Here is a 16,223-nt window from a genome sequence, read left to right as displayed (position 1 = left end):
GGCTTTTGTAGGATTAGAGCCATAGTTATTTCAGGCACATTTAGATGACAAGTAGTGGCCTATCTGAATCCTGGGAGAAAGAAAGTGTCTATCCATAGAACAGGTACTACATGGGAAGCGCAACAGTGCTTGTATCTCCCAGAATGTCCTACCAAAGTGCTTCCGTCCTATTCAGGAGGGACTATGTCTAAGTAGTTCAGTCACACTGCCTGTCCAACCCTTACTTTCTTTGCTGAGAGGGTGCCACTTAGCACTAGTTGTGGTGCTGGATTTTATGATAGGGACACGTGTACACAGGGAACTTGGACCGAATCCACCAGCTCATTTCATAGGTGCATCTTGTACTATATTCTCAAAGCCACTAAACCAAGCTTTGGAAGAATGTGATATTACATTATTATTTATTTGTATCGAGGTAGAACACAAAGGCCCCAATCAGCACAAGGGACACATTGTGGAAGGCAAAGAACAAATGCCAAGGGACCTCCACGGACAATGCTCTGCCTGTCTCCAGGAATTTAACACTCTGGCTAGACAGCTGCAGCATTCCAACTGATCTTGACTCTTTCAATAGGGCATAGGGAAAGTGACAGCCCCTGAGACAGTTGCATTTCAACTACATTGAAGTTAATGTTGTACAGTGCTATGTATTATTATTATGGAAATTCAGTACATATGGGACCCGATTACCTAAAGGAGGGAATCCAGGCTAGCGTGCACACATGCATACAGTAATTTCTACATTTTACGGCAGACCCACACTCAAGTGGCCATGTGGAAGCCTAGCTGTGCATGTGTAACTACCCAGTTTGCATACACAATTTTTAAAGATGTGTATGCATATTAAGCGTTCAATTATGCACAATTTTTTTCACGCTGCCCACGCCTTCTTGCCTTTTGGAAATGCGGTCATTAATTTTCAGGGGCATTAAGAAATAACTTTAGAGGTGACAACCTGCTCCACTGAAGTCAATGGCAATACTACCGTTCATCTCAATGGGGCTACGTTTATTTATCCCTTTATTCTGGATTTGCAGTTAAAGCAAACCCAGAACATCCAAACCACAGCATCAAAATAACCGTGAAATCTAACTCTGTCGTGCTGTTGATTGTCACAGGAGATGATTGTTCTGAAGTTTAAAATAAACCGAAACACATAGAGCCCAAAACACAGAACTTTAAGTTTCACTAAAAACAAGCTAATATTAACCACTCTAGGCACTGACCGAGCAGATAATCATTTACCAGACGGACAACGTGGTTTATGCAAATTCTAGTGGTTTTCAAGGGGAAGCAATGCTTTTTTTTATTTTTTTCATCACTCTTCAGTTATTAGAGTCACTACTCTAAGTAAATATCACTGTGCGAAAGGCTAAAACTTGTAAGAACTTATGAAAGAACCTCATTTGTTAATCTATGATCTAAATACTAATGACAATGCTTTGCCCTTCTGCAGCACCTGCTAGCTAAGGATCTCTACGTGCTTTTCAAACATGAATGAATTCAACACACAACCCTCCTGGGTGGTAGGTGCCAAGAAATATTATCCCCCTTTTACAAACAGTGAAACGGAGGCACAGAGAGTTAAAGTGATTTGCCAGTGAGCTAGTGGTAAAGCCGGGAATACAGCCAATTTCTCCTAATGACCCTTTGCTCTATTATATGCTAGTATCTTAGACCAGTGGTTCCCAACTTTTGAACATGAGGTAAGAGCGTAAGAATGGCCCTACTGGGTCAGACCAAAGGACCATCTAGGTCAGTATTCCGTCTTCCGACAATGGACAGTGCCCGGTGCCCCAGAGGGAATGAATAGAACAGGTAATCATCAAGTGATCCATCCCCTGTCGCTCATTCTCAGCTTCTGGCAAACAGAGGCTAGGGACATCATTCCTGCCCATCCTGACTAACAGCCATTGATGAACCTATCCTCCATGAATTTATCTAGTTCTTTTTTGAACCCTGTTATGGTCTTGGCCTTCACAACATCCTCTGACAAAGAGTTCCACAGGATTACTGTGCATTGTGTGAAGAAATACTTCCTTTTATTTGTTTTAAACCTGCTGCCTATTCATTTCATTTGGTGACCGCTTGTTCTTGTGTTATGAGAAGTAGTAAACAACACTTCCTTATCTACACCAGTCATGATTTTATAGACCTCAATCATATCACCCCATAGCCGTCTCTTTCCGAGCTGAAAAGTCCCAGTCTTATTAATCTCTCCTCACACTGAAGCCATTCCATACCCCTCATCATTTTTGTTGCCCTTTTTTGAACCTTTTCCAATTCCAATATATCCTTTTTGAGATGGCGACCACATCTGCACACAGTATTCAGGATGTGGGCGTACCATGGATTTATATAGCGGCACCATGATATTTTCTGTCCTATTAGCTATCCCTTGCTTAATTATTCCCAGCATTCTGTTCGCTTTTTTGACTGCTGCTGCACATTGAGTGGATGTTTTCAGAGAACTATCCACAATGACTCCAAGATCTCTTTCTTGAGTGGTAACAGCTAATTTAGACCCCATCATTTTATATGTATAGTTGGGATTACGCTTTCCAATTTGCATTACTTTGCATTTATCATTATTAAATTTCATCTGCCATTTTGTTGCCCAGTCACTGTAACTCTTTAACAAACTAAGACACCAGCTGTGTTCATCAGTGACTTCCCCATCCCCAATGGGGGCTGCGGGAAGCAGCGCGGGCCGAGGGATGTGCTGGCCGCCACTTCCCACAGCCCCCTTTGGCCTGGAGCAGCAAACCACGGCCAGTGGGAGCTGCGATCAGCTGAACCTGCAGACGCAGCAGGTAAACAAACTGGCCCGGCCCACCAGGGAGGTTACCCTGGTGGGCCGTGGGCCAAAGGTTGCTGATCCCTGAACTAAAGATTAGGCCCAAGATGTAGTGTTTCAATCTGGATACAAACTTTCCCTAAATTTCCAGGGATCTACTGCAGGCCTAGTAACATTAGGAGTTGGTGACTAGGAAGAATCAGGTGGATTCTTTATAGAAGCATAAGGTTCTATCAATCATAAAAAACCTCCAGTTTTGCAGATCATGAAATATGCAGATAGCTTTGCGTGTGGATTCTACACCCAAATGATCTATTCATTCTAATTCTAGTCACTCTGCAGAAGTTTGGGGTTCTACGTTGCATGGGTCTGGATGATAAGGGTTGAGACTTGGATTATTACCATTCTTGAAATTGACAAGTTGTACATGGCTGGAAATGTGTTAGGAAAACTGTCCCAACACTATCTACCTACGTTCTCATACTGGCATATTTTTACTCCATTGTGGCTTCCTGCTGCATCCCTTCTACACCAGTCCCATGTCTCTCTTAAATAAAGACCATCAGTTGTTTCAGACTGTATCAGCCCTGTGCAGAAGTTTTGTGGTGCAAACAAGGGAAACCAGGCTGACCAGCAAACCCTCATTTTCATTTTTGAGCTAACCCATATCTGAACCCTTCTCTCCAAAAGCGAAAGGCTAGTGCATTCATACAATTCACAATATACAAGAGGCACCGAGCTGAACTCATATCAACAAAGCAACTGAGTTTCCCTTAGCTTAACATTCTGGATCTCCTGATGCTTGAGAATCCTTCAGGATTTCTACATTTGATGTGGCCATATTTCTCGGGATGCGACTTTTTAAGGATTTGTTACGCTGTGGTACCTCCACCCAATCTAGAGGAAAAGAGACAACATAGAACCAGAAAGTTGGCAGGGATTGAAGTCAATTTTTTGTGTTGCAGAGGAGAGAATCACACTGAAGGAAGAATAGGGGCATATAGAGCCTTTCAAAGGAGGATGGCTGAGTGGTAAGATGCTCAATGACAGTCCTGAAAGACATGAGTGAGTCTTGCTCCATCTCACAAAGGCCACCACCAGTTCACCCAGCTGTAAAACAGATACCTGATCTATTGGGCTAGGGCAGTTGGACATGATGCTGGCTACATCACTCCCTTGTGTATTGTTAGCTATGACATGAATGTGCCTGAACCACACCAGCCTGATGAGCCCTTGGCTTGGGGGAACTTTGACTGCTAGGTCACCAGTTCAAATCTAGCTCAGGTTGGTAGCTGTTTGGCTGCCTATGTAAAATATGTTGGTGAATTAGTCCAATTCCTAGTGGAATGTTGCTGTTGCTGACAGTCTCAATAATGAGAACAAGGCCTGAATGGACCATGGTAACTGATATCATCCTTTTTCTCCCCAGAGGCGGTCCCTCCAATACATCAAAGGAGTTATGAAGTTGCTCCTTGGGGGAAGCAGATGTCAACGACTCCTGAATCCTTTCCACTTGTTAGAAGCTCTGTAGGGAAAGTATAACTGGGTTCAAAAAATAATTAGCTAAGTTCATGGAGAATAGGTCCCTCAATGGCTATTAGCCAAGGTGATCAGGGATGCAACCCCATGCTCTGGTGTCCCTAAACTTCCAACTGCCAGAAGCTGGGACTGGATGACAGGGGATGGGTCACTTGATAATTGCCCTGTTCTGTTCATTCCCTCTGAAGTATCTACACTGGCTACTGTCAGAAGACAGGATACTGGGCTAGGTGGGCCATTGGTCTGACCCAGTATGGTTGTTTTTACATTCTTATGAATAGTAACAGAATAAGAGTTTCTGAAAATGATGAAGCAGAAACCAATTTTTTTCTTTTAGAAAAATTTGCATTCCTTTCCTGCTCATCCATCCAAGTTACAGTAATGAGGTCACTTCAGGCTATCATTCATTAAGGCTTGCTGATCATCAGCAGATTGTGCAGAATCAATTTTATTTCCCAAAATGTAGTCTTCCTCTCAGCTGTTTAAACAAGACCAGAAATGTCTGCAGTGAATCCCAGAAGCAAGTTGGCTGAGTATTAGCATGATTTCAATTACACAGTTATTAATTCCATTAAACAATGAAAAATGTAGTAGCTATGAAACATGGATTTCTTGTTTTATACAGCAATTTTGAGCACTTCATTATGATTTTTAAAGCCATTATATTTTTTAAACCAGTGAAAGCAAAATGAACTTACGAATTTGTAAACTGAAAAAGCAGCAGTGCCCAATCACACACAGAAAAATCCTACATAATTCTACTGTTCAGAAATAAATATTCCACCACTGCATTATGTGGTATAGTCTCTTTGATTTTCATACAACGGGCAAAGTCACATTCCAATGCTGGGAATTTGGATCTATCAACAATCATTCTCAATCAAAACAAGTAATTCATTAGTATAGTTATTTATAGAGCACTATTTAGATGCATGGCGAGATACAGGAAGACAGAGTCACTGTCCTGAAGAGTTTATCATCTAAATCTGAATGTCTCAGGCTCCACAACTGTATTAGTTTAATGTCTGATGCTCTGTTTTCACTGTATAGTGCCTGATCCATTCCCCTACACAGTCACTCCACTACCTGTATCGGACTCAATCATTGTTTTCCAAAGCTCCTTGAGATACCCAGATTATAAAACCAAAATCTGTTCTCTTCCAGCCTAGATGACAGTGATAAGCCACATACATTTCTATAGCACCTTTCATCAGTAAAACTTACTAACTTTGCTCTTACACCAGCAAAACTTCCATGCAAGGAACTTCCTTTGGGCTGAATTGTGGCCTGGCTAGGGTGGCAGCATAGGGGCTAAAGGAAAGCAAGGCATACAGCAGCGTAGGAGGGGAATCAGGCCAAGAAAGTCTGTTACCTCCATTCCTCATGCAGTTGGGCGGGACATGGTGGGGAATAGATGAAGCCTTGGCTACATAGCTACGCTGGCAAATTGGGAAACATACTCTGTAGCAGGTATAGACCTAATGCCGTTTACTCCCTCCCCAGAGCAGCAGGCTGACCAGAAGGGAGATCGTACCTCCCTGAGTAACACTGTCCCTCCCAGGCTCCTCTAGTGGCTGTGCAACAGTATGCTGTCCCTTACACAGGGCAGAGTGTAATGTCACAATTTACCCCTTTGACATGAATACCATAGAAATCCCATAGATTATTAGATAGATAGTTGGATATAGATATTGCTATGACCTCCTTAATGAGGATAATGTACCACTGCCCTCTGTTGCATAGAATCAGGACAGCTGAAGTGTGTCTCATGGACCCTATACTGTTAACACATACAGACATTTCTCATTTAGCCTATGCTTCTGAAGCAAGAGTGTCTGAGTTCTGTCCACACTGTCACAATGGTGATCAGCATGGAGGTCACCATGAAGTCTTAGGTGGCTATGGATTTGCTACAATATTATTATTATTATTGAAATAAACAATGAGTTAGCATCAGGTCTCTGTAGGGAAGAAGTAAATGTTAGTCTAAATTAAGCAAGTGTGCTTCGTAACATGGTGCAATTGACAGATGGGTCATAAGTACCCTGTATTTCACAGTCCTATCCCTGCCTACTGGACAGCTCAAGAACCTCAGTGACAAACTCCTCGGAAAGCTGTGGTCCATCCACCTTGGCCAGAATGGCAGTCCCTGTAATATGTTTACTCACAGTATATCATTCAGCCACTAGATGGTCCTGTGTGCTGTATAGTTCCAAACAGGGTGTGGTCCCTGGTAAACAATAGAGACAAAGCTGGAACTCAAGCTGAATGGAAGTCTGTTTGTCTGTAGTTGTAGCTTTTTTCTTCCTGTTGAAGAAGAGCTTAAATTGATTCCATATATCATAATAGTCTCTACAGCATGGTACCTCAAGAGAACAGAGAATAAAAGAGATATAAGAGTGGTCATGCTTAGGGATCCCTAACTTTCTCAAGACAGGAGCAACAACTTTTTAAAAACTACATTCCTCTATAGCAGTTTCACATATTGGTTGGATTGCAACACTACAGTTGTACAGAAAAACTCCCTCCCCTCCTTGTGTTACAATCCTGCCCTACCTACCTCCTCCCCCTACCCTCAGCCACCTGCAACTAGACAGCAGCTCCTGGAATGAACTTTAAAGAAGACCCTAAGCAAGCCTCTGGTTATGAGCAGGTGCAGATCAACTGAACTGCATTCGTTATATGAACGAACTCAAAGCATGGATGTTTCAGTTATGAAGGAGAAAAACTTTCAAATGATTCTTGGATGTTTCTTGTTTCAGTTCAAACTGTTTTCAAGAGCTAGGGGCCTGATCCCACTGAAGTCACTGGAAGCTTCCCACTGACTTTAGTGGGACTTTAGTGGGAGCAGGTCTTTAGATGCACATGTGTACAGCACCCATTTACTTGACTGGGATTTGCTTGTGCTTTAATAATACTAAATCTCATCTTTGCAGATGCCCTGGCCCTAAATCTCATCTTTGCAGATGCCCTGTTATCTAAGAACTTTAACTGCAAGCAACCATATTGCTCTCATTTGATTGTGGAAATATTTGCCTGAGTTCAGTGCCTAATTAGTTGTTGTGCATTCCAAATGGCTCTGACAGTGCTGCCTACTTAAAAGATTATTTAGGGAAAGAAAAGAATTGGGCTGGCTACAAGGGTAAATTTCTTGTACAGCAAACTTGTTTTTTCTAAAACCAGCAGTCACAGTCCCATGAGGTGTGACCTTTTCAGGTCTCAGAGACTAAGCACTGGTGGGTTTCATCAGCTCTGGTATGGGAGGCCTCCAAAGAAACCTCATTTGCTTCAACAGGTAATGTTGGGAATGCAGTTGGGTACTCTTTCACATTGGGTACATCTACACAGGGAGCAACAGTACAGCAGCGAGTTCAGAGCTCGGGTCAATAGACGTGAGTTGATGGGGCTCCCACTACAGAGCTAAAAATAGCTGTGCAGACACTGAGTCTTGGCCTGGAGCTTGGCCAACCCCCCTCCCTGGGCTTCAGAGCCTGAGCCCGAAAGTCTACACTGCTATTTTTAGTGCCATAGCGCCGGCGCCACGAGCATGAGTCTGTCTCCGAGACTCGCTGCTGCAGGCAGTCTAGACATAACCCATGTCAGTGCTGAATGCCCAGCAGGGCCATCCCTAGGCAGGTGCAGGGCCCGGAGCAAAAGTGATGAATCCGTCACTTCCAGGACCGACCATGCCCAGCGACGGCCAGTTGCACCGGCAGCCCGCAGGGCCCCCCAAAGCCCGGGGCTCGGAGTGGTCACCCCAATTTGCCATACCCAAGGGAGAGCGCTTTTGTATGGTGCTATGCCTTTAACTGCCAAACAAATTCAGGAGGAGAATCCAACATTTTCATGTTAGGAATCTGAGTGTACTGAGCACACATAATTGTGTACAGGATTCTTCTGATTTCCCTTGTGGACAGGTGACTCTAAAACTACCTATTGCAGGATTTCATCCCCCTTCCTCTGAAGGAGCTGATCACTGGTGGAGAAAGGCAACTGGACTAAAAAGACCATTGTTCTCATCCAGTAAGGCAGTACTTCTGATTAGCATTCTGTTGCAGGCACAGTTTAACCTCCCTTTCCTCTGAGCCAAATTAATCATGTCAGAAAGACAAGCATTTTCTAAGGACAAGACACACTAACTGACACAGGGAGAGTAAAATGAATCTAAAATATGAGGTGAGGCACTAGAAAAAAATTGACATTTTCTTTTGACATCTGTGCACCACTTCTGCAGTCAGACCAACTTTTCCTCTATCAGACAAACTAAAGAGGGTCAGGCTAGGTCAATACTTGGATGGAAAACTAACAAATCTCATGTAGGCGCTACTAGAATAGAAATGAACCTGATCTGAACATCCCAGAATTTTGGGGAAGTTCAATTCTGGATCTCAACATTGTGGTTCAAGTCCATCTTTACTAATGTGAGGTTTCAGAGTAACAGCCGTGTTAGTCTGTATTCGTAAAAAGAAAAAAGAAAAGGAGTACTTGTGGCACCTTAGAGACTAACCAGTTTATTTGAGCATGAGCTTTCGTGAGCTACAGCTCACTTCATCGGATGCATAGCATATCGTGGAAACTGCAATTTCCACGATATGCTATGCATCCGATGAAGTGAGCTGTAGCTCACGAAAGCTCATGCTCAAATAAACTGGTTAGTCTCTAAGGTGCCACAAGTACTCCTTTTCTTTTTTCTTTTTACTAATGTGATGACCTCCGAGTGTCAGCACTGAAGCAATGTATCAACATGAGTGTTAGAGGACACTGTGCTGCTGGAGGTGCCATATTTCAGGTGAGACATAAAGCCACCCTTATGTCTGCATTATAGTCATTAAAGGTCTCCTGGCACTTTTTACAAGAGTATATTCACCCTGATGTCCTGGTGAATTCCAATTCAGGCTCTTTCCATTTAAATTCCCACTGCACTTTCAATTGGACATAGGGTGACCAGACAGCAAGTGTGAAAAATCGGGACAGTGGGAGGGGAGTAATAGGCACCTATATAAGACAAAGCCCTGAATATCGGGACTGTCTCTATAAAATCAGGACATCTGGTCACCCTAATTGGATACCAGATTGTTCTTAACTGTTGTGCGGAGTTGCTCTGTGATGTAAAACATCTGCCGTGTCCCACCTTCAGAGGCTGCTGTATTTCAGTGGTAGCTGAAATGATCCCTTGCCAACCACAGAAGGGAGCTGGTGAGGCAGCTGTGAACTCTGTTCCTGCGAACACTGAGTTGCTGAGTGATCATATAGGCAAGTCACTTACCCTCTCAGAGCCCCAGTTGCTCCATCTGTAAAAGGGATCTATTCTCAGGGGAGTTAGAAGGCTTAATTACGCTTTGTGTGAAAAGGATTCTGAGGAACTCTGATTAAAAGTACCACAGAAGTGTGCAGAGTACTAATATTCTTTTAGAGCCTGATCCAGAGTCCTTTGAAGTCAATGGAAAAGTTTCTATTGACTTTAGTGGGCTTTGAAACAGAGTTTAAGCCTTCACTTACTGGGTTGCGCACACTTACTACTTCTTTTACTCAGTTTCAATGTCATAATCTATTTATAGCCTGAGAATTCCAAGGGGAAAAAAATTATTCCAATCAAAGTGTTGAGGATTGTTTAAGTTTGTAGATATTAGAATTCCAAACGTTGTCTTTGAATTTAGCAGTGACTTTATAACACAGTAGTATCCAAAAGCCGCAACAAAAATCAGACCCCGCTGGATTGGTCACTGTACAAATATCAAATAAAAAACAGCATTTTCCCCCAATGAATTTACAATCTAAATAACAGACGTCTACTGTCACTCTGAGCTGGCTAGGCATGAACAGGTTAAACTTCTAAAGGTGCAAGATGGATTTCTTTTTGCACCATCTGAAGAAAAAAAAAACGGTCACAGACAGTTAGCCACATTAGAGGAGTACTAAGGAGCACATCTGCAAGCTAAGCATACATACCTTCTGCCTGCCTGCTTGTCCATGCCACAGCCCCTCTTTGTGCAGTCACAGAAGATTCCACAAGTGCTGAGCTTTCGAATCCCCGTTACAAACAAAAGGTTTCAGGAGGAAGCAAAAACCCTCCATCAGCCAGGTAGGTCTAATACGTTTATTGTTTTACCCAAACAAACTCTGGGTGCCAAAGTTAGAGAAAGCTTTGAGAAATGTTATCTACATGCCTCAGTAGTTGGTTGGTTTAGACTAGAGCTCTCTGGGGGGTCCAGATGGGAATCTGATCCTAAAGAATTGAGGAGTTACATTTGCTTCTCAGCCTACAAGTCTTGGGTGTGTGCTGTGGGGTGTTAGACCGAGGTCCTTCAGAAGGCCCTGGGTTCATCTTTTTGAACAAAATGCTGCAATGGCAAAACCATCAGAGAGGAAAATAGATGTAATCTTGCGAAGTAGTTTTTAATCCCTGCACTAAGCACCTGTGTTCCTGCCAAGATGCCAGTGATTGCAGACTGAGGGGAGAATTCGAGAAAACAGCAGAGGGAGCATTTACCAATTAAGACTCTAGAGAGTCAGCAGTCTAACATGACAATCAAAGCTGTTCAAACAGCATATAAAGTGCTTTGCAAATCTGTTTGTGACCAGAAGCTGAGTTGGTTCACTAGATTCATGGGGTCATATCATTCATTATTTGCAACTTAGTATCCAGACAGCTACCAGGTATTTGTGAAAACAGCTGTGAGTACTAAACTTCTTTTGAATTTTAGCCCAAATAATTATATATTTGAAAATTTATACTAAATAGCAATGCTTGTTATTCATTATTCTCCTGTTTAAATTGCTTCAGTCATCCAATTGGAGAGCAGAAACATTATCATGTGACTTAGGTGACCAATCAAACAGCATTTATAATCAAAGAGGACACAGTTAAGGAAAAAAACCAGTTATCTGAAAACTATACATCCCAAGCTTTTCAGTGGATATTTCTGAAAAAACAAAGATATTTTTGCTGGACATGTTGGTAACACAGGCTCCCCCCTAGGTTCTAATACAACCCCCACAACATGATTTTAAAGATGCAGATCTGTATCCAGTAGGCACGACAGGATGTTTCAAATCATTTCAGCCAAATCAGTTTTAAAAAGCACCTTTATTCTTTATCCTCATGTAGACAGACTCCTGTTTGAATCCCTCCACTTATTCTCCCTTCTCAACCACATCAAATTCAAGCTTCTTATTACCACTTTCTATACCTTACACAGTATTGCCAGTCCCAAGCATTCCAAAATCATGACTCAAGCCCCAAAAAACCATAAGTAATATATTCAAGGTTCTTTTTATTTCTCTTCTGGCTTTTGAGCCTTTAGCGTGAACACAGATCACGCCCTCACGATTTTCTTGCAACTATGAGGGCTACAAACTTACTTTTTCTTTTAAAATGAAAACTGAGATTCTCATCAAACCACGTGACCTGAAGCTGGGGTTTAATAAAAATACTAGATAGCATAACAATCACAGTAAAATCACAAGATTTGGCAACACTGCCTACATAACTCTGCCCCCACCCCACTTATCTGCCCTTGTCTCTTATAGTTAAGGCTAAGATTTTGTCACGGATATTTTTAGTAAAAGTCACAGACAGGGCAATAAAGAAAAATTCACAGAAGCTCATGACTTGTCCCTGACTTTTCTAAAAATAACCCTGACAAAATGGGGAGCCCAGCTGTGGGGTCCCACACCACCTGCAGGGGTTGGCCAGCTGTGGGGGCTGCTCCAAACTCTGGGTGCCCATACCACCTCTGGGAGCTCAGAGCTCCAGAGTTTCCCACCTCGGAGCTCCAGGGTACGCCCGCCACCTGTGGAGGCTGGGAGCTCTGAAGGACCCCCAGCACCATGGCGGCTCAGAGCTCGGGAACCCCCACACCCTGCGGCGGCCGGAAGCTGCGGCGGCCCCACTGAGGCTAGGAGCTGTGGCCCACTGCCTGTGTTGGCTGGGAGCTCCGGGGTCCCTCGCTGCATGCAGAGTCCAGGAGCTGTGGCCCCGCACCCACGGCAACTAGGGGCTGCGGCCCCGCTGCCCATGGCAGCTGGGAACTCTGCGGGACCCTCAGTACCCATGGCCACATGGAGCTGCAGGGTCTCCCCACTGCCCGCTGCAGCCAGGAGCTGTGACCCTGCTGCCCGTAGCAGCTGGGAACTCCGTGGGGCCCCGGCACCCGCAGCCATAGGGAGCGGCATGGGGACTCTGCAGCTTCTGGCTGACAAGGCTGAATTCATGGAGGTCGCTGGAAGTAACGGATTCCATGACTTCTGTGACCTCCATGAAAAAATCGTAGCTTTACTTACAGTGTCCTTCCCACCCCATCTTCTGCTCCACCAGTGGTGCCAGACAAATGAGCATTTGTCCATTTCCCCCCACTATCATCTTCCATCTTGCCCCCTACCCATGGAACACTCCTGAACCACCACCCTCTCTTCTTACACGAAACCTTTCTCTGCTTTACTCATTGAACCGCTCACTTATGCAGAATGCAGGTGTCTAATGTTGGACATGAGGGGTGTGAGATCTCTGGAATTTAAGCTAGTAATTGCTGTTGGGAGATGACAAGGGGAAAGGAAAATTAAGTGGGTTTATTTAACAAAAAAACTTGTAACCAACAAGCTGTTTCTATCAAGGTTTGTGCCTGCCATCACCTCAATCAATCTACCTGTGTTCTCCATGTCCACTGAAGGTAGGATAAGAAGTAATGGGCTTAATCTGCAGCAAGGGAGATTTAGGTTAGATATTAAGAAAAACTTTCTATCTACAAGGGTAGCTAAGCTCTGGAATCGTCTTCCAAGGGAGTTTGTGGAATTCCCATCAGTGGCAGTTTTTATGAACAGGTTACATAAACACCTGTCAGGGATGGTCTACATATACTTAATCCTGCTTCAGCTCAGGGGTCAGGCCTTGATGATTTCTCGAGGTCCCTTTTGGCCCTACATTTGTATGATTCGATGATTGAATGGCACAATCCTGTTATGAAAAAAGGATGCTGCAAATAAATTGGTCAGTCTTTTCCATCTCTAATTTCTCTGATCCCCAGAGGTGAATGGAAGAATGGACCCTTCAGTGTTATTTTCCAACATGTTTTGTAAATTTATACGTTATTTTAAAGTGAGGATTTAGAATAAAGAAAGCAAATGCAAAACATTCCATTAGAACCTGTCTCAAAGAAGCAGGTAGTGAATGACAAAGGCAAATAACATACAAACAACAAAGAAATTGAGCACAATATGAAAACAAACAAAAAACAACTTGGGATTTTCAAACCAAACAGAAGGTGATTAGCTACTGAACACAGGCAGTTTGATACTGTGGGTCAAATTCCTCCCTGAACTACTATGACCTCCTCCTCTAGGACCTTCATAATACCCACATGGTGACATTAAGTCTAACGTGAATTTGGCCCACACATTTAAATAAATTTTACCGTATTTTTATTATGATTTCTCAAATTTCTCAATGTTCAAATGGATTTTCACTGAAAAATATTACAGTACATCAGGTCTTTTGTGTGTATGAAGAATAGAGTCATTTTTGGACTGCCTAGACTTAAATGTTTCCTCACTCGCAGACTCCAGATTATTTAATAGGGGGTTGTGAATTGTAATCCACAAGCAAGCATTTTATTTACTCTGCAACAAGTATCTTTCTGATGCCTGGATGAGCCACTATTATGTTTACGCCAAGCTCAGTCCATATTCTAAACCAGGGATCGGCAACCTTTGGCAAGCGGCCCGTCAGGGAAATCTGCTGGTGGGCCGGGACAGTTTTACCTGCAGCATCCACAGGTTCGGCCAATTGCAGCTCCCACTGGCAGTGGTTCGCTGTTCCAGACCAATGGGGGCTGCGGGATGCAGCGGCCAGCACATCCCTTGACCAGCGCCGCTTCCTGCGGCCCCCATTGGCCTGAAGCTGCCGATCCCTGGTTTAGAATATGGACTGAGTTTGGCGTAAACATGATATTGGCCCATCCAGGCATCAGAAAGATACTTGTGGCAGAGTAAATAAAATGCCTGCTTGCGGATTACAGTTCACAGCCCCCTATTAAATAATCTGGAGTCTGCGAGTGAGGAAACATTTAAGTCCAGGCAGTCCAAAAATGACTGTTCTGCATACACACAAAAGACCTGATGTACTGTAATATTTTTCAGTGAAAATCCATTTGAACATTGATAAATTTGAGAATTCACAATAAATCGGCAACCTTTGGCAAGCAGCCCGTCAGGGAAATCCGCTGGCGAGCCGGGACAGTTTGTTTACCTGCAGCATCCGCAGGTTCAGCCAATCGTAGCTCCCACTGGCCGCGGTTCGCTGTTCCAGACCAATGGGGGCTGCGAGAAGCGGTGGCCAGCACATCCCTGGACCCGTGCCGCTTCCTGCGGCCCCCATTGGCCTGGAGCTGCGATCGGCCAAACCTGTGGATGCTGCAGGTAGACAAACCATCCCAGCCCGCCAGTGGATTTCCCTGACACACAGCATGCCAAAGGTTGCTGATCCCTGTTCTAAACAATATGACTAGGGGGAAAAAGGAAAAACCTACAAAACTGGATTTTCCCATCAGCATACTGGTGTTTAAGTTTTTGTAACCCAGACCAGGGCTTCCCAACCTTTTTCTTTCTGAGCCCCCCCGCCGCCCCTCGCCCAACATACTATAAAAACTCCTCAGCTACAACTATTTTTCTGCATATAAAAACCAGCATCAGCGTTAGGGGGGTAGCAAGCAGGGCAGTTGCCCGGGGCCCCGCGAAGCTAAGCAGCTCAGGCTTTGGCTTAAGCCGCAGGTGGCAGGGCTGAGGGTAAGGGCTTCAGTCCTGCATGGCAGGACTTTGGCTTTCTGCCCTGGGCCCCAGTGAGTCTCACACCAGCCCTGGCTGGCAGACCCCCTCAACCTGCTCGTGGCCCCCCAGGGGGCCCAGGACACTGGTTGAGAACTGCTGACCCAAACTACATGGAGGGTCTTTGTGCTCTGCCCCCTTCCCTGCTCGCAGCACGTGCACTGTGCAAAATAGGGCAAGGAAAATAAACTAGTCTCTGTGGCACCCACAGTGTACTAGGAGCTTCAGGGAGAGAAATGGAGAGGAGATACCCCCTCCGCCTGGCCAGGGGTGCAGCCTGCAGTGTGATATCTTCACGTACACTACCCTGGGGAAACTAAGGCACAAAGGCAGCCCAGCGACTTGCCCCCAGTCCCAGGTCAGCATCCGAGCCAGAAGCAGAGCCCAAAACAGACAGGACTGCCCTGCCTCCGGGACAATGCACGCTGCGATCTGAAGCTGGGAGCGGTCGAGCAGCCGCCCCTGCCCCTGACATGATGTTGACAAACACCGGGAGGGATTTCCCCCCCCCCCGTCCCGTTTACCCACCCCCATGCCCTAGCGCGTCTCCCGAGCCCAGATCGGTCTGCAGCCTCCCTCCTCTCCCATCTCACGGCTTTCACCAGACCTCTGCTCTCACCTCCCGAGCCTGCAGCTTAACCCTTCACACCCCGGCTCTGACAGCCCGCCTACCCGAAACCCACTCCGCGGAGGCCACGGCAAAGCGGCTGCGTCCTCCGGTTCAGGCAGCTGCTGGGAAATGTAGTTCCCTCCGCCTGGCAGGTTCCTATTGGGAGATTGAGGCTAACGAGGGAGAAAGAACTACAGTTCCCAGAAGGGCTGTGACTCCAAGTGTCTCTTTAAAAGCAATCCCGGCTGGCAGGCATCGTAGGTACAGAATGGTTCTGCTATAGGTCTTTTGGGGTTGGGAATGTGAACAAGTAGGGGAAATATTCTTTATTAACATTTGAAGTATCAGCAGTAATTAAATACAACAAAACCTGACCTCAGCAACCAACCAAGCAACAGGCTGAGATTAGTTACTTAGTAGAGATGGTGTCCATTTAAAGATCAAACTAACAGCCCAGGG

General features: G+C 44.8%; 1 protein-coding gene across 6 annotated transcripts in view; it reads right to left on the bottom strand.

Moving 5' to 3' along the window:
- The window catches only part of IFTAP (intraflagellar transport associated protein), a 58,742-nt gene extending 42,827 nt beyond the window's left edge, over positions 1-15,915 (bottom strand). The window contains exons 1-2 of one of the 6 annotated variants that reach the window (XM_074955286.1): positions 15,774-15,915; positions 6,505-6,643 (exon numbers count right to left, since the gene is read on the bottom strand). The gene's annotated coding sequence lies outside the window, so the exon portion shown is untranslated. Of the gene's footprint in view, positions 1-6,504; positions 6,703-10,285; positions 10,370-15,773 lie in introns of those variants that run through there. The other 5 variants (XM_074955285.1, XM_074955291.1, XM_074955288.1 and 2 more) reach the window with 5 other exon arrangements.
- Positions 15,916-16,223: the final 308 nt, after the last annotated feature.

This window comes from Natator depressus, chromosome 6 (assembly GCF_965152275.1).
Source record: "Natator depressus isolate rNatDep1 chromosome 6, rNatDep2.hap1, whole genome shotgun sequence".
In the NCBI taxonomy this organism is placed as follows: domain Eukaryota; kingdom Metazoa; phylum Chordata; order Testudines; family Cheloniidae; genus Natator; species Natator depressus.
The sequence above is the reverse complement of the archived record's forward strand: the minus strand, read 5'-3'. Positions and strand labels throughout refer to the sequence as shown.